At 38.6% G+C, this 27,393-nt stretch overlaps 3 non-coding genes across 3 annotated transcripts; 2 read left to right on the top strand and 1 right to left on the bottom strand.

Moving 5' to 3' along the window:
• Nucleotides 1–6,418: 6,418 nt before the first annotated feature.
• TRNAV-AAC (transfer RNA valine (anticodon AAC)) lies at nt 6,419–6,491 on the top strand. Its single transcript has one exon. It is a non-coding gene; the product is annotated as a tRNA-Val (tRNA).
• Nucleotides 6,492–19,271: 12,780 nt separating this feature from the next.
• On the bottom strand, nt 19,272–19,344 carry TRNAV-AAC (transfer RNA valine (anticodon AAC)). Its single transcript has one exon. It is a non-coding gene; the product is annotated as a tRNA-Val (tRNA).
• Nucleotides 19,345–21,971: 2,627 nt separating this feature from the next.
• On the top strand, nt 21,972–22,044 carry TRNAV-AAC (transfer RNA valine (anticodon AAC)). The gene has a single exon. It is a non-coding gene; the product is annotated as a tRNA-Val (tRNA).
• Nucleotides 22,045–27,393: the final 5,349 nt, after the last annotated feature.

Below are 27,393 nucleotides of genomic sequence, written 5' to 3'. Positions count from 1 at the left end.
CCATGGCTAACGGCCAACGGCGCGACGCGACGTTGGCAACTAGTTTGCTCAAAATTCAATCTGAGCTATCTCACGCGTTGGGGGTGAGATTTTTTTCTACGAGCCATCAGTTTGAATTTTCGAATGGCCGTCTACATTAGATCGTGGTCGGTCGTTCAAACCGAGAGAATGGATTCACCAGGCTACTTCCATGGGTCCTCCAGGAATGCATTGGCCATCCCGTTTGCCGATGGGTATGAGCCCTTGCTAGACAACTAGCATTGATATTACGGCAGGGTATCGAGTTTTTTTGTCCCACAAACAGATGTAGTCCCCTCAGGCTGTACGCATGTATTTTTTATGTTCCCTCTCCTTCCGTCACCAATCACAATCATTCCACCGCGCCGGCCAGTAGTCACCCCCCTATCCCCATCTTTACGCATGGACAGCCACTAACCCTTTCCGTCCCTTGCCGTAAACCTGGTCTATTGCAACAAGTCCCGCTAGGCTATTTACCCGTCGAAGCCCTCAAGAATATATTCTAGCAAGAACATTTGTGTGGATCTGGAATGCCATCTTTACTTTTAAGAGGTGAATACTCGTAAATAAACGAATGAGAAATGCAATCGGACATGCTAGATCTCTGCTCCATTCCTTAAAATTAAGACGCCCGTTTCACGGAAAAATGCACCCATTTACAATTCCTATTAAAATATTGCTAATGGTAGTATAAAACTTCGTAATCAGCAGTACATAAGAGTTTTAATGCATCAATTTCAGAGTGTAATAACCATTCGCCTTGACCGGGATCCCCTTTACTATATGAGAGCATTATAATTGCCACTGCCTATGAAAAAACTACATTGATTTTTAATTTGATTTCTAGCTGTGAGCTATGAGGTATTTTTACTGGTTCTTTTTACTAATCGTCTTCATCTATAATAAGTAAGAGAAAATGAAGTATGAATGTTCAATTATGATGAACAGGAAAAATCTCTCTAAATCTAAAAATCTCACTTTTACTATTTTCCAATTTTTTTTAAATTACGAAATTACTCTCCAAATAACCGTACCTGAATCGAAAATTTCCATCTGACAATCCTCTTCAATCTATGACTGACTTATTTTTATAAACTTGCCTTTTTCAAAATTTAACTTTTCTTCCAAAAATATGAAATGGAAATGGAAATGAAACGTGAAATGCTTTCATATCCCCATTCCGCGATTCAACGAAACCATTTGGTATAAATTCTAATTCATATTGTATGAGGTTTTTCAAAATTCGGAAAGTCGAACGAAATATTATTTTAAATACCTCAGATGTAATGTCTTGAAAATGAATATATGTGATGCGTAGCATAATTGAGGGGTGGAAATATTTTGTAAAATATGTTGTCATTCATATAAGTGTACAATTAAAAGAAAATTAATAAAATTCTGCCATAATTTAATCTCTTTTGTCACATTTGTGATGAAAAATATTTAGCATCCTCCTTTTTTAAACGACCTTTAGGTCGTTTAAATCCGGTTATGTTCTCATATAATAAGTCTGTAAAGCTGCACTTTGAAAAGCTCTCCGTTTATACCGTTGGGGCAAAAGGAACGGTATCTGTTATTGTAGCCAGCGTCCATTGATGCCTTGACCAATGTACATCCACCGTGAGAGTCCCGCGTACCGAGAAATACAATAATGAAATCCCCCTCGTCCCTATGCCGAAATTCGCCCCGTAGTATCCCAGGTGGTCTTTGAAGGAGTGGGTCAGAACCCATCAACTCTACCGGATTCCTTCAACCTTCCCAGGACATCATTAACGTGGGCACCCATTTGATATGATTTTTTCAGGGTCCTCCTGCACCTTCCTATTACCCCCACCGGCACAGCTAGCCAAGGTCCATCCTCGGAACCACAAGGTCCAACCCGGGGAAATATAAAGGATATCCTTCACAGATTAGGGTATCCTTGTGGATACGGGAGGACGGAGTGGACCTTGGTCTACGGCCCGATATTCCCGAAGCTCTACCCGCCATCGAGTCCAAACCCTTTCACCAGTCAGTCTACCCCCTGCGTGCTCACTTTTTTTCACCCTTTGCGACGACCATCGCTATTTTCCCTTCCCTTACCCCTGCTATCAACAACTGCGGTCCGTTTTTCCGGAGGGGAAAGCAATCATCCCTCGAGATTAAAAGGGGTGAAGGAAGGCCCTACCCCCTGCCGATTCCGGGTATGAATCCAGGAGCCGGGTGATCTGACAGCGGCCCTCGACGAATCGGATTTTGACCCCATTCCTACGAGGTGAAGGAAAAGGGGCAGAGGGAGGGGAAAGGGTTAAAAAGAGGGGGGAGGGTGGGCGAAAAGGGTGAAAGTGGGGACGGGGGTATGCAATTAATCCCTTTATTTAGGTTTCGGATGTGATGGCGTACCCATGGTAAACGTTTTTGGGGCGTATATCCAAAACTAACCTGCGCGGAATACGGATTTTCGATTTACTTTCATCTTTTATCGTTGAAGGTGATGCAAGTCCCGACTTCCTGTGGTTCGCATTGCTTGCTTCCGAGCATGACATATTTACTCGTTTCCTGAATTGTCCTTTGAAATATGATTGATGGTAATATTTGAAAAAAAATGAACTTTTCCATTGGCAAAAAATGTAGAGCTACTGGGAGTCTTACATTAAATACAAATTGAGAATGCTCAATTACTAACTGTAATTATATGTCTTCGACACCTTTTAGCTCTTCGTAGATGTGCTCGTTGTAATGAAAATGATAAAATATTTAATTAATTTCCTGGCAAGTTTTCAAAAGCTTCACCTGAAAATAACTGTGTACGCTGAGCTGGAATAATTCAGCGAGCGAATATTTTTTCACTAGATATTAAACTAAAGGCATATTTACTTCATCTTACGGTCAACCTAATTACGGCACCTAGATATGCACCGTTTGATTGCTTTTTTGATTCTAGAAATAACATTCGATAAAGCTAATGGGAATAAAATGCTTCATTTAATGCAGCAAATAAAAGTTTCTTAAAATGGTAGATCAGTGACCCACAACGTTTAGAAAAAACATGCGATTGTTAGCGAATTTGATTTCAGTAGTGAAGAAGCAAATTTAAAGAAATGTGTCAGAAATATGCAGTCGAATTCCTTTTTCCCATCCCTCTAATCCCAAAGAGAAAATTCTCGTGATACGGAGAATTAAATAGTCATCGGAGACCGTTCAAATCGTAGCTTTAAATAGATAGAACACCTTAAACCATGTCGCCAAAGGAATCAATGAAAGTAACGGAAATACAGCTACACCTTGCCACGAAACGCCCATGAAGAGTTGTGGTAGGTTCGCAAGTCCGAGTAATTTTATTTTCGGGTCGTTCAAAATGCCCCCATGCCGGTTTCGACAGTAGTGTCCACAAATTGTGCGAAGGAAATTCCTGACATTGGAGGAAATTATAATTCTAAATATAAAAATTAGGTGGTTTTGACCCGGTCATGGGAAAACTTCGGTCTGATAGGAGAGGATGGAGCTCCCATAATATTAAAACCTACACACCGCGTGGAATTTTGACATCGTATTAGGAAGGCAGGTTCCATTTCTTCTGTCACCTGCGATTTTGCGGGAAGATCTGAGTCAGAAAACTCACTGACAGCTTGGGTGAATCTCAGCGTGCTCAGAATCGTCGCATGGAATTGAACCCGGATAATTTCATCCGTAGCCCAGCGTTCTACTATCTGGTCTCATTTTTCATACCCTTCTTTGTTTCCTTAGAAAATATATCAATTTATCATACATTATTACCATACTGATTAATAGTAATCTACTAATCTTTGTCGAAGGTAGATTTTTGATGGACAAACTTTGTATCACTACATTTCATAGCTTCGCCTTACAAGACAACCAGGCACCTAACATTGCAATAAATTTCTCTTCAATTCCGCACATTTCCTGTGTCCCTTCATTCTCCCTCCCACTGACACAGATTTCGGCATTATCTCCTCGGATAAAATTCTCTAAATCCATCTTTCCCGGCTTCTTTGAATTCCTTCAAGCAACCCCCTCTCCTTCCCGTTTCGAATTTAAACATGTCGAACAGACATTTTTGGCATTTATTAGTAATTAATTTTAAATACTGGAAATTTAAAATCTACCAAGACAGGAGCGATGTGCTTTCATCTTTTTGTTCAAATTTCAGCTTCCTTGTTGGTCGGTGAAAATGACGATCAAACAAACGAGTAATTCAAACTATTATACATTTATTAATAGTAACCTCTACTTTTTGCCGTCAACCCTCAAGGGTATGAATACTTTCACAGAAGACAACCATGTAATGTAACACAAGGTCGCATGCCTGCGACACAACCTAGTGGTGGTTTGCTGGGTGCTATGCCATTACTCTTTTCAGGAGATTGAATAACTGATAATAGCACTTTTCCACAGGATAAAATTAATTTTAACGTTTCGATGCATTACATCATCATCAGGTCCACATTCACGTGTTCGATGTATTACATCATCATCACCCGATGATGATGCAATACATCGAAACCCGATCGTAAAATTAATTTTCTCCAGTGGAAAAGTACAAGTACTACCATAAGCTGTTCATAATGTTCGATTATCACCCCATCTCGCCTGTAGCTACTCTGTTCTTTTCAGGAGTTTTGAGTACGGCTTCCTAATAAGAATCGGAAACATTAACATACATTAAACTAATAGCAATAAACATTAACGATCATAAACGAATGCAGTACCGTGACATGTCATTGGCTAGAGAAGAATGTGAAACACGGTCGTTTCGATGGGCTGCATTCATTTCACTTGAGGAGGTTACGACCGCAGCCGTAGTGAGAATACACGGCATCCAAATGATTGATACAATGCTATATAAGTGTTTTTTTGAAGGAAAAGACTTCTCTTAAGATCAATAGACTGCTGAAAAATTAAATAGCCTCTTTTCGGATGAATAAAATAATTTATTGCGACCTTAGTTTCGATGTTTTGCATCACCATCATCAGGCATATGTTAAACGTTGAGATGCCATCGTGATAAATCGCGTATAGGAAACTAAATCGAAGTATGTTAATTTAGTCCTGAGAACGGGGAATTTTTCATCCATCCAGTTACACCACATCACGCCTTACTGTTTTCACTTTGCTGCCAGTAGATTAATTTCAATTGAATTTGGAGACGTACTATGTTACTAATCATACGATGATAAGGAGGCAACGACCTCACATAAAGAGACAATTCATGAAAAGGAGCCTTCCTAGGCATAATCCTCTTACGACTGACTCTTCCTGCTTACTCATAAAATGAATGAATTATCACGCGGACAAATTTTTAAGCAAAATACCACGGCTGGTCAAGGAAAGAGTTGAACTCTAATTCTAAGGATTTCGCTAGCATTTTCCGTTTTAAAAGAGAATGAAGGGGGCACATTGCGCAGCTACGTGGGGCTTTGAGAATGCGAAAAACTCCCCTACACTGGGAACAGGATGATAGAAAACTGACGGGAATAAAAAACTCGAAGCAAGCCGATGTGACCCGCCTAGCAGGAGGTGAAGAGAAAGAATGGATTATGGTACAGGCGGCTGGGGCTAAATTTAGCCTGAGGGAAGGGGATCCGTGAGCGCGGGACTTGTAGGCTTATTTCCGGTGTCGGTAGGGACACGGCTATTAGCAAGTTTAATTCCGATTCACTTGAGTACTTATGCAGTGTTTGCTTAGATACAGGATTCCTCGGGTTTGCGGCTGTAATCGAGATGCACTCTTAAGATTTAATGCAAGTATAAAAGGATGATTCGGAGGAATATAATATAGGTGTCGATATATTGAAACGGTATTCATAGCTTAGCACAATGTGGATCTTTATGCGGATCACTATAGTGTAATGGCATAATGAACTTCATTTAAAAATTTGAAGATCCCGCAAACTATAATGGTGCCAAGTAGCGAGAGGCATGGTCTAAATTATATGGAACCCATATTACATAGCTAAATATGCATTTAAAAAGTATATGTACATGCATTCGTAAAAAAGTAAGTCATCTGAATTTCATTAAAGGGACAAAAGTTCTTTCTTATGAAGGATTCCTTGAAGGCCCATTTTTTCACATAAAATGGCCATACTAGTATTTCCTATCATTGGCGTATAATCAGCTGATTCAAGAATCTCTGATTTCCTATACTTCTTCCTATTCCCGATTTTATATATAACATTCATTTGTATTATTATCTGGAGCTTTAGAGACCAGCTTACTCTGCAAATGATATAACGTCGATCTTCTCGAAAAAGGTACTCGCGAACCCATTGAATGCCTACCCTGACGTCACAGCAGTCTGTCCTCCTCCAACGTGTTTAAAAGGTTTCAGCTCTGGTGGCAGAAAAACGAGGTCAACTCTCTAAAAGAAATTCTTACAAATTGCCATTTGCAAACATGTGTTTCCGTGGTGTAGTGGTTATCACATCCGCCTAACACGCGGAAGGTCCCAGGTTCGATCCCTGGCGGAAACATCTTTTTATTTTTTTCTACATTAAAAAAATTGTGCACTTCCTTTTGGCCACCTGATCATAATTCCTCACCGTGGTCACTTTTCACAACGAACATTAATCTTGACTGCCAACGATGTGGCTTTGCTAAGTTAAGTTTTCTAAGACCATTTTTAACATCTTTGTTACTATTTAGTTTCATTAATCAATTAAATTTATAAAAGGAAATTACTACAAGTCTGCATACAGGTGGTAACATACATTCAATGTATAGTTATGCTAAATATTTCACTTTACATTTATCACACCCATTCATAAAATTTCACATGTACGAGTAATGTGGACTCTGACTGTCGATTAAATATCAAGATGGTTTCCAATGAACTGAACTTGTCGTCTACTCTTGTGTTTCGCATTCTTACTGAAGATGTAGCAATGACGTAAGTGTGCTCCAAGCTCGTGCTCAAGGTGATTGCCATAACGCGCGAGGAGTCCGCGAGTTCCTGGCCAAACCCCAGGTGCTAACGTTGCCCCACCCCCCTATAGTCCTGACGTCGCCCCAGCAGATTTCTTTTTGTCCCGTCGGATTAAGGCAACTCTGCAAGGAACCTGCTGTTCGTCCATTGAAGAGATCCAATCAGCCGTGACGAAGACCTTGCGAGAGGTCCCCGAAGACGCCTTCCAGGGCGCGTACCGGCCATGGCAAACTCGCTGGAAAAAATGTGTAGAGGTCCAAGGACAGGACTTTGAAGAATTTTAAGTGTTTGCGCAAATCCACTCAGTAAATTCAATTCAATAAATGAGATGCACATGTTCATCTCTATTTCGTGTTCACTCTTCTTTAATTTAAGTACCTCTTTCTTCGTCAGTTATTCATGGACACCTTCAATTCTCTTCTTGCACTAACCTGCATCGTCCTTTTGCACTAAAACGTATTTGCTGCTTGTAAGGAGGATATATGCAAAAAAATCGATAATTAATCGATAATCCTCTAAATCATTGAGATAAGATAAACTAAACAATAGGAAATATTACTTTTTACCATAGTAGAGTTAAACGACGCGATTCGAAAAACATGAAATGAAGGCAGTTAAATATTGATCATTAGGTGTTTTTCTATAAACTCGATGGTTTCAGGCTTCACTTTGTGGAAATCCATTCTAATAAATCAAAAGAGAGATGGTACTTTTTTCCACACTTTATTTTACAAGTCGACCGGTTTCGTCGCATAGGCGACATCATCAGGCACCTGATGATGTCGCCTATGCGACGAAACCGGTCGACTTGTAAAATAAAGTGTGGAAAAAAGTACCATCTCTCTTTTGATTTATTAGGTGTTTTTCTGTTAAATTTTTGCGTCAATTGATTGTTTATGAAAAAATGAAAGAAAATCAATAAGATTAAGGTATGGCTCAAGTTTATTGACTCGATTTAAGGTCGTATATTAGTATTTTAATTTAAAATATAATGAATAAACATTATGAAAAATTAGAAAAACTACTACTCAATGTACTCGAATCCATCCGTTCATTAATGAAATTACTTTTAATGCTCTGAAAATCACTTTGAGTCCCAATGTAGAAGTAAATCCATAACAGGTAAGTAATCTGTAAAAGTAATTGATCATTTCATATTATTCATCCATCCCTATCAGTTGGTAATTATAAATCCGAGTGCTTTTTGGACGCAGCGCTGCGCTTGGCCCTGATATTTTCTGATAGTATCTTTGTACCTCCAAATTCCTTCGATTTTAATTTCTTCTCCTACAAATTCCTTGTGCTTTAATAGTATGAAGCTGTTGGGAAATCTCAAAATTCGTGCCATCTTAGATACGAGTTAAATAAACCAAAACTAGCTGGTATCAGTGTGGTTATTTTTTACATACTTCCGTAATCCTTGCACACCATGAAATGGAGTAATAGTCTTAAGTCTAAGCGAACCCGGATCGGGAACCTCTTACTCACCGCAACAAATTGGGTAGACACTAGCTCTTGAAGATTAATTTTATGTTCCCGGTGAGTGGGGAGGTAAAAAAAATATGAGTTATGCGCCGATGCCGAATCCGGGACCCTTTCGAGGAAGGCCGTTACTGTCGCTCGTAAGCCCATAGAATATTTGACTAACGCACCGCGTGACTAAATGCATGGATTTAAAAGGTTTCTCCTCGTCGCTTGCTTTCCCTCCCTCTCTGGTCTTCCTTTCTCTTTCTCTCACATCCTCTGAACTTTGGCAGTTTATTATTTTCATCTACTACGGATCGTACTTAATTAAACAGTCTGTGTACAACAATAGTAAATTATAACATATTAATCCATTCAGATGACAATGACACCTAATCACGCACGTTGTAATTCATTTGAACATGAAGAAACGCCATCTTTTAACACTTGCCTTACCTAAGTGAACGTAAGTCCACATAAGTGCGATTCGAAGCAATGAACTCCGGGTGAGCAAGTGAGGATTAGTTACCACTAGAGCAAGGAAAATCAATCTTCAAAAATTTCGATCTGACCCAGAATTGAAAAGAAATTGAAAAGTTTTCTCGGCAATACCTGACCTCCATCATAGAAATCATTTGTTTTTTAATGATTCTTTCCATCGCTCCGTATACATTTTCGAGATTAATTTGTAAACCCTTAAAATATTATTTTTTTCACTTCAAACAACTGAAAATATTTTAAATCCAGGCTCTTTCATGTAATGCATATGCTGAATCGATTTTACATTGATATATGGTTCATTAAAGGTAGAATGGTTACTTATATTTTTCAACATGCATCTTGCATACCACATGAAAAGCAAAGGCCGAGTTTTATGACTGCAGACGATTGATTGTCATGTCGTGTCCAAAGAAAACAGGTAAACCAAATATAAAGGTCATATAGCTCAACACAATAAAAACATTCGATGAAAAATTATATACACTAATGAAAATTGAGTGGGGAAAAGTTGAATCGGCGACAAGCAATGCTGGATCGCCATAAGCAAGTTAGATTACTATCTCCCAATTCTTAACATTATCAGGTAAATGTGAAAGGTAGGTGAGGTAGGAGAAGATAAATATTAAATATTAGAAATGATATTTTGCATATTTCCTTATGGGAGCTGGCCACATTTTGCGTGCGGATATTTTTACCATCAAATATTAAGGAAGCATGTTAATATCACGCCGCTTTATATTTTACCGCCACAGAGTAGTGAAAATATTCTGTATCCTAACACTGAAGAAGGGGATTTGATAGGTTTAATCCTTATATGGTGCACTATAAATTTGGTTAAAAGCTAATGCATTTTGCGATAAGATTATGAAATCTAATCCTCAGTCACATATTTTTTAATATAGGTATTCTATCTTTAGGGGTAGATTATCACTGGATATATGTAGAAAACAACTATAGATATCCTTGTTTGTCGGTTTATGGCGTATGTGTTTGCAAGAGTGTTAGATTAAGGGATTTTTGCATGAGTGTGTACGCCGCTGTGGGTGTAGTTTTGCATGTGTGTTGATTTTGCATGTGGTATTGTTCCTTGTTACGGGTGGTGACCTAACACACCCCGCCACACGCCCTTGCGACGGCTTAAGGGGTATTATGTACATGTAGATGTCCTAACAAACACAACCTCTCATCCGATACTAGAATAAATTCTTCTATTCTCTCCAATTTCGCGTAATTTCTTCCTTTATTTTGTCCTAGATTCATATCCTTTCCCTAGCCCTTCCTCATTTGCCTAACGTCCTCTGCAGTCTTCAACATTTCATCCCCAATCAAAATACATTTATTCTGTATCCTTACAGAATCCCCCATCACCATATCAAATGTTTCCTTACAGGAACATACGCGTAATAATTCCTCTATTTGTTCGTATTCCCTGTCGACTTCTTCCCCCTATTATTGCGTGATGGCATGGAGCCCTGAACAAAAACCAAGTTCATTTTGTCAGGTTTTAGTACTAACTATAATATTCTGTCTGTCTCATACTCTATGTTTACAACGCTTACCTCTAGCTTTTTATTCAATTATATGCCATTTGGTAATTCTATTGTCACCTCTTTTTGTATTTTCTCTTGTTGGGCTTCATCCAATCCTCTGTACTATAATCTATAACTATCGCTCCAGTGATCACCGCTACCCTTTCGTCTCACCTTGCACTCCCTTAAAATACCTATATTTCTTCTCCCCAACTTCGACTTCATATTTTATAATTTCCCTGTCTGCAACATCGTGCTGACATTCGAAATTCCTATTTTTGCTGCTTCGGCCCTCTCCTGTTTCTCTTTTTTGTTATTGCTAAAAGTTTTGGCTCAATTTTCTGTGACACCATCAGAGAAAAGGCCACCCCACTGATAGTCCGACGCTGTGGTAGCCCCCTCACTGAAGAACAGACTGCGGGGATTACCTCCCGTCTGGCTCCTACCCTTTAGCCTTTCTCGCATAGGTTACCCTCCCAGGTAAAATTATCGTTACTTCCGCCAGCGGGTCCTCTGAACGCAAAAGCCTTCCCATCACACCTAGGTTTTGATCCATGGGGAAGGCACATGCAAGTTATAAAATTAAAGGCCCGCATTGGTATATGCATGTATTAGAGTTGTCATAGTGGCCCACTTGCGCCTCAAAACCGAACTAAATTGGTATAGTCAATTTATGCACCTTTTATTATTTGGCAGTTCACCGTTTAAGGAAGGTTTTGGAGGTTAACAGACATGCCATACACTCCAATATTCCTTAGCCTCGACTAATAGGACAAAAGCTGTTACCTCACATTAAAAATAATTTTCTTTCAATTCTGCGTACTTCCTATCGCACTTCATTCCTTCCAGCATCCTTATCCTGCCCCTTCCTGACTTTCCTAACATCTTAACTTTCTATTAAAATCTTCATCACTTCAGCGCCAATCAAGATGCATTTCTTACATCGTTGCCGTCTTCTATGGGTTTATGCCAACCGTCCCGTCTTCTCCTCCACTCTGCTTAATACTTGATCGATTGAAATCGTGAATACCTGCTACTTCTTTGTTTGATCTCTTATCCGACAATTTCAACTTTTCTATCCTCCACAATCGCAGCTCAAATACCTCCAATCTATATATGCCTTTTATATTATTCCCTTTGTCTGTCCCTTTGTTTGTCCCTACGTGAATCATAACTAATCTTTTTTCTCCTTTGCTAGAAATAGTTATTATTAGCTATAGATCAACTCCTATTAGTACACCTAAATTAATTAAAACGACTGAAAGGCGTCAGGATGTATTGTATTCCAATACAGTTAAATCTGTGAAATTAAGGAATCTATTTTCACACTTGGAATTGTAGAAGAGGTTTTCATTTTGTTTAGTATGTTTAGTATCTTTTACTTGCTGTTTTTTTAAAAGTATTTTCTGACGATTTTTGTCTTGAATAGAAAGAATTAATTCTTATCAGATGAAAAACTGATGTTCCCAAATATTTTTATACCGATGATCACCCTCAAATGGTTCTACTTTGAGATTACTTCAGACTAAATGGGTACGTATGTGTCTAATTGTAAGTATGTCTACAGGAGCTAGATTTGTAAAACGTTGTTATGATAAACTTAGTAGCGTAAAAATAAGCTCTTGCATAAATTGAAAGGAGGTCTCTGTAGCAGTGATGTTGGAGATGTATTATTATCCTAATTGTACTACGGTTGGAGAGCAATGCTAGTAAAATTAGAGAGATTAAGTGTAGAACATATAGATTTAAGACGTCATTTTTTCGACGAGCAATAGGGGATCATAATAACATTGTTAGACCGCGGTAGGGTCATGTCGGGTAAAGTTATTCTGGTGTGTATTCACCCCCTGCACTACACCCTGGGGGTGCATTGCAGGGTGTGTAAATAAATAAAAATAAATAAATATATACAAATAAAAAATAACCTTCAAGTTCACATTTATCCATAAAATGCTGGTGGCCTAACATCCCCTGCCACGCACTCTTCTAGCAGCATGTGGGTTAATGTGTGGATGCATTTTTTGCCAGAAGATCCATTTTGGTCCTGGTTCATCATTATCTAGTAACATAGTTTGTGCCTAGGACAAAAGAGAATATTTATTATCTAAGTTACGGCATTCCCATGAGAAATGCGACGATGGAATAAAACAAGATGAAAGTTTCCTGGAAGGGATTTAACGTTCTTCGTCACGCGCGTGAGATTCAGCTAAGGCGTAGCCTACCGATTGCACTCTCTCCGCTCGTATTTCCGCACGCATTGTACTAGTAGTATCCGTCATTTCAAACATCATGGCGGTATCTAAATACCCTTCCGATGGTAGACCGTGATATCTCGCGTCATTTAACTAGTGGAGCGCGACGGGTATGAGGTGATGGGAATAAAAGGAGAGAGGACGAAGAAAACTTCTGTCCTATTCACAAGGCGGTGACGCCCCATCCCCCAACATGCCCATATTTCCATACACTATACACCAGTCCGTTCCAATACCTATTACGAATTCAGGATAGAAGTATGGCAATTACAATTGAAAGGAAAACATTTTATTTAAAAAGATAGGCGTTTGTGCGAGGACCATTTATAAAATTTGTGGGACTAGCTTGAAAGCGGTTGATTTTATTAATACAGTATGTTAGGGTAAGTATTATTCTTAATATAGCTTAAATTCATGCAGGAAATTGTACACAAATTTGTTTCTCTTCTATGCAGCGTTATTTGGATAAATAAACCTGCTAGTAAACATTGTTATCCTGCTCTTTTCAGATCCTATTTAGTATGGATTCCCAATACGGTCGGTCGAAAGCTTTTCATTAATAAGGTCGGGGTGATTCAACTTAGGATATCCCAAGTTGTTAAAATTGTTCAGATGCATTTACAAACTCATTCAGGACTAGTTTGTTGGTCGCTATAATAAAAGTTTCATTCCAATGAAAATCATCACGAAAGTTTATAGCAATGTTTAATACTCAATTTGCAAGCATTTACTCGTGGACTAAATATAGTCATGTCTAAATCGGATGATAAAAATAACATTTTTGAAATAAATTAAGAGCAAATAATCAATACTCACAATGTTTACCTAGTGCGAAATAGTAGCTGTTCAATTTCCACCATCTCTCAATACATCATCCAACATGATTTTCTAGTCTTTTCGACTACCTCATACCTACTTACTCTTTCAAGGGCATACCTTTATAAAACTTCTCTTTTTCCACATATCTTTCCAGTTTATTTTCTTTCTCATTCAGGTTTATTTGTCATCCCCCTCCCTCGGGGATTATTTTTAAATTTTATAAAACTCAAAATTAATATTATTTTCGTCACCACTTGCATGCCTATCGTTCCATGAGGATAAAATTATATTTTGCAGTGTTTGCGGTCCCCATAGTAGTGCAATTATGTTCAATCTTAGTATGATTCTCAAATTTGTTGGTAGATAGTTCACATATAAACTCTTTACCACCAAAATTCGATTACTGTTCTAGTATATATTATATATGACCTCCTAATTTGATGTTTAGCTTTGTCTCCTAACCTAATAAGAATCCTATAACTTTGTTTACTGTAGACTTACCTTGACTTTATACTTCCCACACCTATCCTTTGAGATGCGCTTAAAACTGAGCACTATCCTTTGGCAAACTATCTTAAGTTTGATTATTCGCAAATCCAACTGATTTGTAAATTCTCCTCCTTTCCTTTCTTCTTCCATCCCTTATCATATCTCTATTATAGTTTACTCGGAGCATTAGTTAAAATCATTGGCCATGAAGTAAACCCCGTAAGTATTATTTCCATCCTGAATCTTCTTCCTCGGAATTTACGTCTACTTGCGAAGTATAATTAAAATAAGGCTTCCTGATCCTAATTCCTGCCCTCTACTCCTCCATGTACATGCCATCATTTTATTAGCTTTTCATATTCCGTCAAAATTGACTAGAAATCTACGAAGCAAGAAAATACACCATGGTTGTTCTCTTTATTTCTTTCAGCAGGTATACAAGTAGACAATGAGGCCAGTGATTTATCCCCCGTCCCAAAGCTTTAGCGCCATGCGAATTTTTTTTCTTCATTGGCGGAGACGTCGTCGGGAGGACTTCATAAAAGAACTCGGGAGTCTGTGGAATCCCACTTCGACGTCACAGATTCGATCCACTCCGAGATTTATGGGACCGTCCATGTTTTTTTTTTTCAATTTCCGTCCTCTTCACTTTCTTGTGTTTTTGGATTCTTTCCCCTCGATTCCTGGCCGTTCGGTTCCGCCTCGTTTGGTCATTGAATGCGGACGGGAGTGAGACCGTGTGCGTTGTCGCGGTTTGTTGTAGGGAGAACTCTCTTTTCTTTCACCAAACAGCGAAAGTGGTGACCGATTTGACGGTGCCGAGGGATGCCTGCCGCCCGGAACAGCGGGCCTGATTCCAACTCGGCAAAACCGCACAGGATTGCCGAAAAAGAAGAGAAAGGTAATTGAACGAAAGAGATTTGTAATTTGTACAACTACCTCCTAGCCATCCGAAAGGTTGAGTGAGACATTTAAAATAAGTATGACCAAATGGTGCACGCTGGTTTCAATTTCACTCGAATAAAGGTGTTCGTCAGTTTACGTCTACATGATAATCCCAATGCACCGATAGTGTGAGTGATAGGTGGGGGATCCAGCGCCATAAATACAAAGCCGAAATGAAATGCCCTTAAATTTCAGGCCGAAATGTCGACAAATTTAAATGATGGAAATAATTTTATCCAGATACCATGAGATCTGCTACGGGGGAGTATGTCAGAGGCCGTCATGAAATCTCCCATCATCAAGTTTGGTTTAATGCGATGTGTTCATTACTTGAATGCTACATTGCGGTTAGGTTTTTAGGCTGCTTATGTCTTCATTCAACTTTTTTTAGCAAGAAAAGGAAGAGATAGCAATTAAAACTATCCTTTTTATTTTATTTTATCATTCGAGTGTTCTAATCTACATATAAAACACAGGTTTCTAATAATTCCCACCATGACACAAGTTAGTTCTCGTACCTTTCTGTCTCGGTGCAGTTCACTCTGTGCTGAGTGGGTTATCATCTAGTGTTTCCAATAACCCTGGAATTTTTATATCGTCTTCTCGTAGCAATTTCGACTGGGAAATTTTAGAATTTTAACTACTTTTTTGATTGACATTTATCCAAATATTCATATAATTAATTTAATCCATAGGTATTATAAATATTTTTCTATGCATTCCTATGAATACACTAAACTATTAACATTTACATTTACTGTATGCTGATGATTTTTCTGGATGGCCAAAATGAATATTCATTGTTAGTTTCCATCCATGGTATGATGATACTAATAAATTTGTCCATTCATTCGCGAGATCTATTAAAATTATTTCAGCAGAAGGAATATCTGGACAAATGAGCTAATATATTTACATTAAATGAGTAATATATTTATCGGCTGGTATCCAAAACCGATCTGGGTCTTTAATGAGATCGCATCTGACTGGGGGTAAAGTCGTAGAGCATCTATGTGTACATAATAGAATTATCTATCCAATTACTGTATCAGTATTTTATACAATTTTTGCATGATAAGACGTAATGTAGAATTAAATTTGTTTATTTTTTATATTTAGGAAGGAATGTCGCATGTCAGGTTGTGTTTTGTTAATAGAGACAAGGGAATTGTCGGTGTATCGTTTGGTAGCATGTCTCCATCCAAAACCTACCTTAAATGTTAGATTACCAACGGCAATAATAATTTAGGCAGTGAACTGAAATAATTTGGCAAATTCTTGTAGTAGGAATAGCTACGTATACACCTTAATGTATGAGAATTTGTAATTTTTTCCGCAGAGGAGGAAAGGACGCATCACGGGCAAGGTGGCGGGGATCACACGGGGGATGGTGGCCAGCGGAGGGAAAGGGTTAGTGCGGCGGCGGAGAACGACATGACCCCACTTGGAAGCAATAAATCACTGGCATTTTGTTGTGTCATCTTTGAGGGGAAGGTGGCGGTGAGGGGATAAGGGGGAAGAGAGGGAATTTGCAGGGTACGGACGAAACTAAAAGAAAAAAAATTACCCGACAAGTGAATAAAGCTTGCGGGGTCTGCAAAGGAGGACGGTAGACCGACGGGGTCTGCGTGCACTCTTGATGCTTGCATTTGGGTGGGGAGGGGAGAAAGTGAGGGGGGGCAAGTATATGCATGTGTGGGGTGGGCATTGTTTAGTCAGGGGTCTCACTCTCTCTTCCTCTCTCGGAGGGGAACGGAGCATGGGCGGGATGCCTTGGTGACGGAAGGGTTTTTCCCTTTGGGTTCGCGCCGCGGGGGGTAAACTCTAGGACCTCTACCCGTACTCTCCACCAGTCTGGGACTGGAGAGGGTGAGTTTTGATAGCTCCCCCGAGTCTCCTTTCCGGGAGGGGGAATTTTAGGGGATGCTCTCGCTTCTTTATGCATCCTTGTCCTCTCCCTCTTGTTCACCCCCTGTTTTTTTTCCATTCCCTCCGCAAACTCTTTTCGGTCTTCCGAGACGCGCGAGGTGTCCCCGCCAAAATCTCGCGGGAGGGAGTGAGAGGGAAACCGGTTTGGCGAGTTGGTCAACCTTTTTACAAGGGGTTTGGGGATTGTAATAAGTCCGGGCCTCTCACCGAAGGTAACCCGCGTGCGTGTCTCGGGGGGGTTATGGCGATTATGAGGGTGTTGTACCCCTCCTGACCTGACCTAAACTCCCCGCGTCTTCCCTGACCCCGATGGTAATGGCTCTCGGAATGGACACGGTCCTCCTTTTCCCAGCTTCTTATCCGGGAGGTGGGCGGGGGTCTTCCGTAACGATGGTGACTGAACCTCCCACCATTTACGATCGGCGGAAGGACCGACGAGGTCGAGGGAAAAAAAATCAACGTACTGGAGTTCCTTCGACGGCGAGGAAGGCTCCCGAGGTCTCTTGCGACAACACCATTAAGCATTTTTTTCTTCGTCTCCCGATATTCAAACATGGGGCGAAATTTATTTTCGAGTGCGCGGACTAGACCCTCTCGCTTCGCCGGGATTTCTCGCCGGTTTTGACGATTAGTACTCCTGGTTTTTTTTCTTCACAACGGTGCAAGAAATCGGGGCCGGTCGTTCACCAAAAGTTTATTGCTCCTGGTTTTTGTTTTTTCCTCCACGCTCGTAAGTCAGCGCAAAAGGTCCTTTTTAGCGGTTTCTCGAGAGTGAGACACTTCCCCCTACCCTCTCCGAACACTTTCTTTCATTGAGTTTTATGTACCGTCTCCGGTGCCCATCTCAACGCTCCGTTGAACCCGTGGAAATCCGAGTGTAAAATTTAAATTTCAGGTCGGAGAAGCGATTGCGGGCTTCATAAAGCCACGAGATGCTGCGATGATTGCTCGAATTGAATCATCACGAGGTTACCGTAAGCCGCAAGATCTCACCTCGTAACAATTATATTCCATATATAGGTATGGAATGTTCGTCTCGCTGTCTTCTGTGTAATTTTTTTAATGGGAAATATTTCTTCGTTTTCTCATCGCTCGGAGACGTAAAAGCTATTGTGTTACAGTTAAATGCATTTTAGCCTTATAGACAAAATTGTATCTGATATTCTAGCATAAGCAATGTTTGTTTAAATTAACATCGATCCTGATTTTGACGCCGGTTAAATCTAATTACATAAAAGTTATGTAAAGAATCATTATTGTTAATGGTCGTACCGCAATTCATTTTGGTTAAATCTACAAAGACAACTTTGATTTTTCAATCAATCCATATACACAAGTTGAGCCTAAAACCATTGAATTGAAAACACATGGAATTATTTATGGAAGACCGTGGTAGGGGATGCTAAAAACACGAAGATTTCGCGCGCGACCTGAACATTTGAAAATGTACAAATAATTCGACTTTAACGAGGGTACAGAAGGCTCCTGAATGTGCCTTACATTGGCGGATCTGACTACAATAAGATGTTATGGGCAGAACAGATCGATACATGATTCATTTTTCCCGATTCGGGATCAAAGCAGTAGGAAACCTAATTTACGATTGTTCAATCAATAATTACGCTAATTGGTGGTGACCCAAAAGCCCCTGTCACACGCTCTCGTGGTAGCTTGCTTTTAAGTTTTTGATGTTGTTATCGCATACATACATACACTAAGTATTTAATATGTACTTATCGCTTTCAGGCTACACTTCGTGGAATTGTATCACGTGCATATTAAAGGAGTTTTTAATTTTCCACCATTTAAGTCACCAGTGTGGCGTTTGGAGATAGCTGTTTCTAGTCGATGTGCTGTACAAATAATTATAACATGTTATTTAGTCTTTGGGAAATTCTGCATGCCATTCGTGATGAAAACTAACTATTAGAAGAGACTCCATAGTCTCAGTCTCGCCTTGTAATAAAGACGACTATCTATCTAACTATTAGGCGGACTATCAATGCATGCATTAACTCCAACGTAATTTCACCTGATACTTTTGATTTTGTTCGACTTTAAGGTAAATTAATTAAATTGAAAGAAATTTGAAGCTGTGAGAGGAAAAAAAAATTGGAGAAGTATTCGCGGTTTTTCCACCGGACCAGGGATTCATTTGCCGACGTTTCGATGACAAATTCCGACGTCGTACTCAGGGTGTTGGGATAATCCTCAGTGCAATTTTAACAGAGGGAAATTAAAAGAACATTTGAATAGGTATCAGAATTATCCAATCAAACTAACGGTGATGTTAAAACAATTTTCTCTTCGAAAAATTCAGCAGTGAATTGATAACTGAAAAGAACAAAACTTATTTACCCGCTTAACTGACGCAAAATAAGTGAGTACACCATAAAAAAATGTTTCCGCCAGGGATCGAACCTGGGACCTTCCGCGTGTTAGGCGGATGTGATAACCACTACACCACGGAAACACACATTCAATAGCAAGTTATAAGATTGTTAAATCAAAAGAAAGTTCTTCTGCCCTACTTAAAACGTTGGGCAACTCATGGGCGTTGGCCGCTCTTGGAATCGTGGGACTGGATACTATGTATCAACATACCATCGCAAGTATCATAGGACATTTAATGAAATGTTCGCTCTACTAATGGCTCTTGCCTAAGTTTATTGAAACAAATACATGGTTATTTTCGGGAAACGCTCTACTGTTGCAAAAGTATACGCATGACAATGATGATGGTATCGATCAACATCTTCAATTCTGCAAGTTTTAAGACATGCATTTATTTTTTTGCACCTTAATGTAACTAGCCCAAATGAAACTTTGTTCAAGTTTTTTCTCGTATCTGGTGCGTGTTTCAATGGTGGCTCTCCTCATCCGACAAAAATGTAGAAGGTTCCAGGTTCGTTTCCTGGAGGAAATAGTCCGTTTTTCTTAAGTAAATAGCAGGCAAAATATCTTAAAATCACGGTCAATGAAGTGAGGTAGGTAAAATAGCCGCGGAAGGTTTTTATCGAGGAAAATTACCCAGACGAGAAGTTTGCAATTAAAAATTTGAAATGTTTTGCATGCTCAAATCCTTTAGTTGTATTTGCATATGTTGTCGCAAAGCTGGAATATATTGATAAACATCAGGATAGATAATTTCCTGGTATATAATAAAAGTAATTCTTGTTTATCTATCCATACCATTCATCCATACTATCATTAGTCGTCATTAATTCCTGCAGCTCTATTTGAAACTGCAGACTGACTCCGGTGACTAACGGGGCCGGGCCAACCTTACCATATCAAGAGGAAAATGACTCATTTAACTTTAATTCAATTAGTTATTAAGTGGTAAGAATCTTAAAATTCCTTTCGGAATACCTCTGTCAAATGCCACGCCCAGCTTTATTCTTCAAACTTCGACTGACCATGCTCAAGGGAGCAGTATTGAAATTACTATCGAATGACTCGACCTTGTGGAAGCCTTTGGGTCGCTCCCCCTCATCCTCACTTACGGCAAGAGATACGGAACTATGGGATGTTCATGCAACTGCTTGTTATCCTGCGCCTCTCGTTTCGCAGTGTATATGTAATGAATGTGGAAGCATCTCGAGAACCCACGGGAGGACGTCAAACAAGGATTTGAAAAAAGTTCATCGAAAATCCCCAAGGTTTGTCAAAATTGTTTCGTCAAAAAATTAATCGTGACGGTTATCCTGGAGGACAGTATTGGAGCTCCTAGAGTCACGAAGAGAACAAGCAAGACTTTATCTTTTGGCAAGACACAGAATTACAGTTTATTGGTGTCACCGTGGCATTCACCATAGCCCTACTTTACATTTGCAGATTGGAACACCAGGATAGAACAAGAGAGGTAAGTACGAGTATATACCATCACTGAAGGTTTAACTACTCCTTTTTCCCTCGCAAGATGCATAATCATAATAAATTTCCAGCTCATCATAATAGTATCCTGCAAGCTGCCATAAGGGCGTGTGGCGGGTGGTGTTATGATGCCATCCGTAAAATAGAATGCCACTACATGCAAAACAAATAAGAAACATGCTAATTGGCACCTACACATACATTATTTTAACTTACCTACCTATAATCAACCTATTGTAACTTACCTACATGCAAATACATATACAAGCATCTAATATACGCAAGCACATGCACCTGCGAATATTTCCGCTTGTGATCCTTTTTTGCTATGACTTCCATTTTACGAGTCGAATCACTATTGTGATTCTTATTGCTCGAGGAAAGAACGAATATTTATATCTATCTGTACTGAAGTCTTATCTACCTTATATTACCTTTGTGTTTTAACCTTTTCAAATATTTTGGATCCTTAATAATTCCCTTTTTGTCATAGTTAAACTCCTGTCTTCTGAACCTTGCTAAAAGTCTAAGTCTCTTGTTCTCTTCGCGTCGCAAGCATCTCCTAACTAATCCCTCTAAAACTAGCTTCTAATTCATCCAAAAGACCTGTCACGCTCGTTTCCTCACTGTCACAACTTTTGACGAATCTAACGGATTTTATCTGTAATGTATTTAATTGTTTTCAATGAGTTCTCCCAAGGATCTCATTTACTTGCGGCGTGTTCGAAATGGGGTCTAACTAAAGCGAAGTAGCAGCTCTCTTTAACTTTCCCATTATATTTCCCCAGCACCCGTTTAATGAAGTCCAGACTCTGTAAGGCGGCTCCGCTTTAAAGATACGATATGTACTTGCGTATTACTGAACTTTAACAAAAAAGCCTAGTGTCATAACACCCCTCACCAAACGCTCTTGTCGCGGCTTGCGGGATGTTGTGTGGATGTACTATGCAAGGTGCTTACAAACAATTTATGCGTTATGTGCGTTGTCAGTCATGGTGTTTCCAATGCTCGTCGGGACCAACGTATGTCAGCTGCGCTTTATACTATTGACGTTTGAGGAGGTGGAATTGTAGAATGAGACTTCGACCAGAAAATAGGTGTGAACTAGAAATAATTATGAAGAAAAGAATGGCGTTAGATTTTTTTGTCGAGGAAAGAAATTCGATGCACATTATTTTCGCCAGCTCTCATGAAATTTTCTTAAATATTTTACAGTGACTAAGCGTTTCCGTGGTGTAGTGGTTATCACATCCGCCTAACACGCGGAAGGTCCCAGGTTCGATCCCTGGCGGAAACAGATTTTTTTCTTCGGAGGGCATTATGTACTTTCGAAATTATTTGGTATCTTTTCCATGATTCGGCAAATTTAAGGAATCCTATTTGAAAAACTCTTTTTAAAATCATAGCTAAGTGGCTTTGTTATAGCTATAGTTTATCATAGTTAGTGGTTTTGGAATCCTTTTAGTGGAAATCAAGACTTTATTTCATCATCATGAAAAGTAAAGGGTACCATAGGATAATTAGAAATATTTTAATGGGAACTTAGAAGAGATCCTGAAGAATTTAGAAGAATATATTTTATCAATTAAATTAAATATTTCATGAAATATTCCTTAAGCAATCGGTTTCGGACCACATGCATCGCGAAAACAATATTTATATCACCATTTAATTGACCATTGGCTGTACGAAAGAATGAAAAGAATTTGAAAAATTTTTACTTTTTTATCATTAATTATTTATGCTTACTTTTCCAGTTTGCACTTTTTGAATGGTTCGTGATATCAGATAATTTCTGAACATTGGGAATTGTTATTCAGGACTGGGAAGTTTATTATTCTATTTTAAATCGGTCAGCTATCTGAAAAACAATTTGATAAGGCAACATTTCACTTTCATTTGCTTCTGCTTCCCCAATTTGAACACTAATACTGAGTAGCAGAAATATTTTTTTAGGGAACACTTATTGACATAATAAAGAAAAGTTGTGTTAATCAGTTCCTTTTTTTGCTATCAATCTGCATGAGGCACCGAAACCGAGAAGAAATGCATTATCTTTTTATCACTTTCTGTCGGTGACTTCCTTTGAGATCCCTTCCGTAAAATTATATTTCCTTAACGATTACCAGGAAAATATAATAATGATTATGATATTGATTTTCGCTAACTCTCACTTGGCACATTTACGTCTAATTACTATTTAGGAGGTGTTTTAAAAAAGGAGTGAGGATGAATTAAACTGTCTTTGTCATTACTTCCGATTGGTTGATCGTAGTCTATATATAATCAGTTCATCTACTCTTGAATACGTTTTTTCTGCTGTTGAGGTTAATAAACTTATGTAGCTTTTGTGAGTACGTAATCAGAGTCATTCATACCCACTCACGCAAACAGACAGCCATAATTGGGAAAATCGGCCAAGATGCGTTCATTTGACCTCGAAATGTATTTCCGTAGAAATTCCGGAGTCTGTTTTTATCGTGACCATAACACTTTCCCTTATACTAAGACTGGAGAAAGTAACGAGTTAAGTTGTCTACGATTGTGTTTCCACCGGTTTCGCTCAGTGGCTATGGGCAGCGGGAAAGTAGCAATCATGGTGTTGGTGCTTCGTCGATCGAATCATTTTCATGCACCGCCGATAGAATTCAAGAAATACCGTAACATCTAAGTTAAAAGAAACATCTGTGGGTAAGACGGCATCGCAACCCACATGATTCTGTTTTATTCTCCCCTGTCTATTACTCTAAAGGCCTTCTGAAAAACATTTCAGTGATTAGGATCATTAAGATCGATATAATATTAACAGGGATGAAGACAAAAGAAATAATAGGAGTGAGAGGACGAAGAAAATATTTTGACAAATTTTTACTGAATTTGGACTGAATAACCGTACCAGTATAAATTCAAATTATTTTTCGCTTATTAAATTAAAGATTGTCTTTATGAACAATTGAGAATCTAGAATATAATCTTAGAAATTTATCCATTCCAAACGATTAATTAATTACTAAATTCTTGGAAAAAGTGGAATTTTAATTTAAAACAAGATCATTAAAACGGTTTTTTCGGCGCGATTAACTTGGTGTACCTTCTCATGTTTTAACTTACTCCGGCTCCTTGATCTCTGAATTATATAGTCGTAACACTAGTCCCTGTGTATTTCATATTCATATTTGTACAAAAGTGGTTCAGATGAAATTAGACACAATGATATTCCAGCACAGTGGACACAAGTTTCATTTAAAGATACAGGTTTCCTTTCCATTCCCGAATTTTTCATGATATTCGAAAACTAATACTAACCTCATTCGGTGGAATGGTGAGAGTACTTGGATTGATGATTTTGTCAATAATGATACTATCCCTGACTATGATGGCTCCCAAATATATCTCAACGTGGAATGCACGTTACAGTTGTCGTCAGCATAATATAGAAAGGTAAAGAATACAATCTAAAGAAAAATAACATTTTTTGAATCATGCAATGTCAAAAATAATCTAGATTATGCTAAATTTTATCTGAAGAATGTGATTGAAGAAAAAATATTCAGATTTACATGCTAGAATTTTGTATTTTCAATTCTCATTCACACTGCTAAAAGAATGAAGAGATTTTGCACAAGATAAATACTGGTACAGCATCTCCCACGAATCGCGAAAGGGAGTGTGGAATGGGGAATTGAAGCACCAGGCATAAATATAAATTAATAATTATAGAAGTATACGAAAGGAAAAACATTAATTAATTAGCATATCACTCTTTGTGTCGTGATGTTCAGTTGCGCAAGAAAGAAACCTGTGTACTTGACCCAATCTGTTTGACAGGATATCTCACTAATGTAATATCATCTGGCGTTACTTGGTGGAAATAGTGGATATTTATAATTATAAAATAACTTAGTATTTTACTAACTTTTATTGGCAAGTGGTAGTTATTTTATGCACATGCATGGTATAGTGAAGTGCAGCGCGTTGTTTCACGTGCCAATAAAAGTGTGAAATGGACAAAGTTACTTTTTAACTCTTTATTTCTCTAATTTTGCAATTATTGTCTAACTTACCGATGTAGAGCGGATTCTTGGATTATTTTCATGTCCCTATATGTAAAATCCCACTATCGCTTCATGTTTTCATCGAGTGATCACTCTCGAAGACCCTAGACTAATTCCTATCCCAGGTTATGCTACTGGATGGGACGTTTAGTTTTCTTGGGTCGTACGTATACCTTTTCGAGCCGAGAAAATTCCCTCACTTTATATTCAAATCTCATTTCATTGGTTTCTAAGATGAGTCGAAATTCTCGCAGCTTATTCTCGCAGGGTCTAGCAAACGAAAAAGCACATTTCCCTACCATTAATTTCTAAAATGTTATTATTCTTTTCAAGGCGCCACCGTGCCTTCGCTTCGAATCTGCTCCTCAAGTTGAGCAATGGCGATTTCCAAATATTTTACGCGATCAAAAATTCTCTTTTTGATTTTACCTCAGAGTGCAAATTCAGGCATGCGTGTTTTTTTTCTGTTCTTCATTTTATGAAATGCATCACCGTACCTATATCTTAAATGTCGACCTCCAGAACTGAGAAATTGAGAAAACTCAGAAAGAACTGAGAAATTCGTGAAAGATGCGCAAATTAGTTGTAAGTATTTAACGATCTTTCTGATTTGTTATTTGTTTGTGAAAATCTATACTTTCAGAAAAATTTATAATTTCCTACGATCTTCGGGATTTGCTTGCTTTAATACTAAGAATTCGTTGAATTATTCCCTTACGTGATCTGTTGTCATTCATTTCTGCTTGCTCGTGTCGAATGTATAAACGCTTTGGAAGGAAGTTCATCAAATAATTGCCTTTTAGCGCCATCTATGGTTATATCAATGTGGGCTTACCGGTGGGATTAAAAAACTAGCGTTTAAGCTTTGCACCCCTGACGTAGAGCGCTTATTTATGGTATTTTCTTTTCGGAGCTTCACAGGGAGGATCGCATGATTTTTTCGATCCCGTTTTTATTTCTGAGTCTTCAGGTATATTTCATATATTGACTGAAGCTATGAGAATGCTTTAACCTTACCGATATGTATATTTGAATGCTGAAGTCGCCTATTTACCCTATCCCCAGTGAGATAGGGAGGGGTACAATATTTTGGAATGAATTTCATATCCATATTTATTAGTAGGAAACAATTTTTATGATTTTAGTAATATTTTAAAGTAATATGTCGTGTAAAATAATTGTTATCTTTAGTGTCAAGTGAATCCAAATATTCCTCAGGAAAATACCATAGCACTTTGTAGGATTGTAGGACACATACCACACTGTAGGATTATAGATAGTAAAAATTCCACTTGCCACCCTCAGTGTCTAAAAAATAATTAGTTCTACTTAAATGCATGCTCCTCCACTAACCTTATGTGTTTTGTTATAATAACCAATTCTTTCCGCATGATATCATTCGTGTTCTGTTCATCTGTTTTTAAGTTTCCCTTTCAGTCCCTCTTCCCTCCCGGCGGGGGGAAATTCCTGCTACCTGCAACGTTGGGTCGAATTCCCTTCCTTTTACTGTCTCTTTGGGGGGTTGAGTGTTTTGTGGTGCATTTTCATGTGGTAGTGATGTTTCACATTCTTGCTTGTTGTGTCCTGGCTTGCGTGTTTTAGGATGGCTTTCGTGCTGTATCCTGGGGTGCAGTTTTTTGTTGTTTTGCGGTGTATGTGTTTGCATGAGTATTGGATGGAGGGAGTTTTGCATGAGTGTGTGCGCTGCTGGGGTGTAATTTTCCGTGTTGTTTTTTGCATGTGGTATTTTTCGTTTTTACGGTTGGTGACCTAACACCCCCCGCCACACGCCCTTGCGGCGGCTTGCGGGGTATTATGTAGATGTAGAAGCACTTCATGCATGCACTTTGTGCCTCCGTGACATCAGTAGCCAGCTAGAGTAGGCATAAACTTTATAGTAGGGTTACCTACAACTAATAATATCTCAAATTCTATTTTTCCGTAAATCCATCCATTAAGGATAACTCAGGAAAATATGATTGTGTGTTTCCAAAAGGTACTCAGGGTGATATCGGATGACAAACACGATACAGTAGCAACTAATCAAATACTTTTTGTTTTCGGCGTATAAATATTAAGCCTTGGCCAAGCTGTGGCATTTATTAGGATACCAGATCTTCCTGGCAAAAAGCAGGCCACACATTGTCAGGTACTGGATTCCTTACGCCTTGGCGTGACAGATTTACTACGAGGTTAGCAGTTCTATTACGCATTAAACTAAATTTGGCTTAATTTCAGTTGTTTTTATAACAGGAAGCAATACAGTAATAGCATCATCTGTTTAGCAATTATATATATTTATGATCCTCGGACCGTTAATTTCTCATCGAAGGACAATCTCAGAAATACCTGTAAGTGCATGTTGACACATTTTAATTATTTTAGCCAGAATTAAAACTAACGACTGTCGGGTCATGCGTCAGGATTGCTACTATGTCAATGTAGCCAGAAACTTTGTGTTCTCCAGTCAGGGCTACAAAAACTCTAGTCTTCCATTGGAAACCATTTTAAATAATTATGATAACCTACCATATTAGCTTTTATATTATTAGGTTCATAGGAAATTCATGAATCAACATAAACATTTAAAA

This window comes from Hetaerina americana, unplaced genomic scaffold, assembly GCF_022747635.1.
Source record: "Hetaerina americana unplaced genomic scaffold, ioHetAmer1.1.p SCAF_11, whole genome shotgun sequence".
Classification (NCBI taxonomy): domain Eukaryota; kingdom Metazoa; phylum Arthropoda; class Insecta; order Odonata; family Calopterygidae; genus Hetaerina; species Hetaerina americana.
This window is presented reverse-complemented; position numbering and strand designations above follow the sequence as displayed.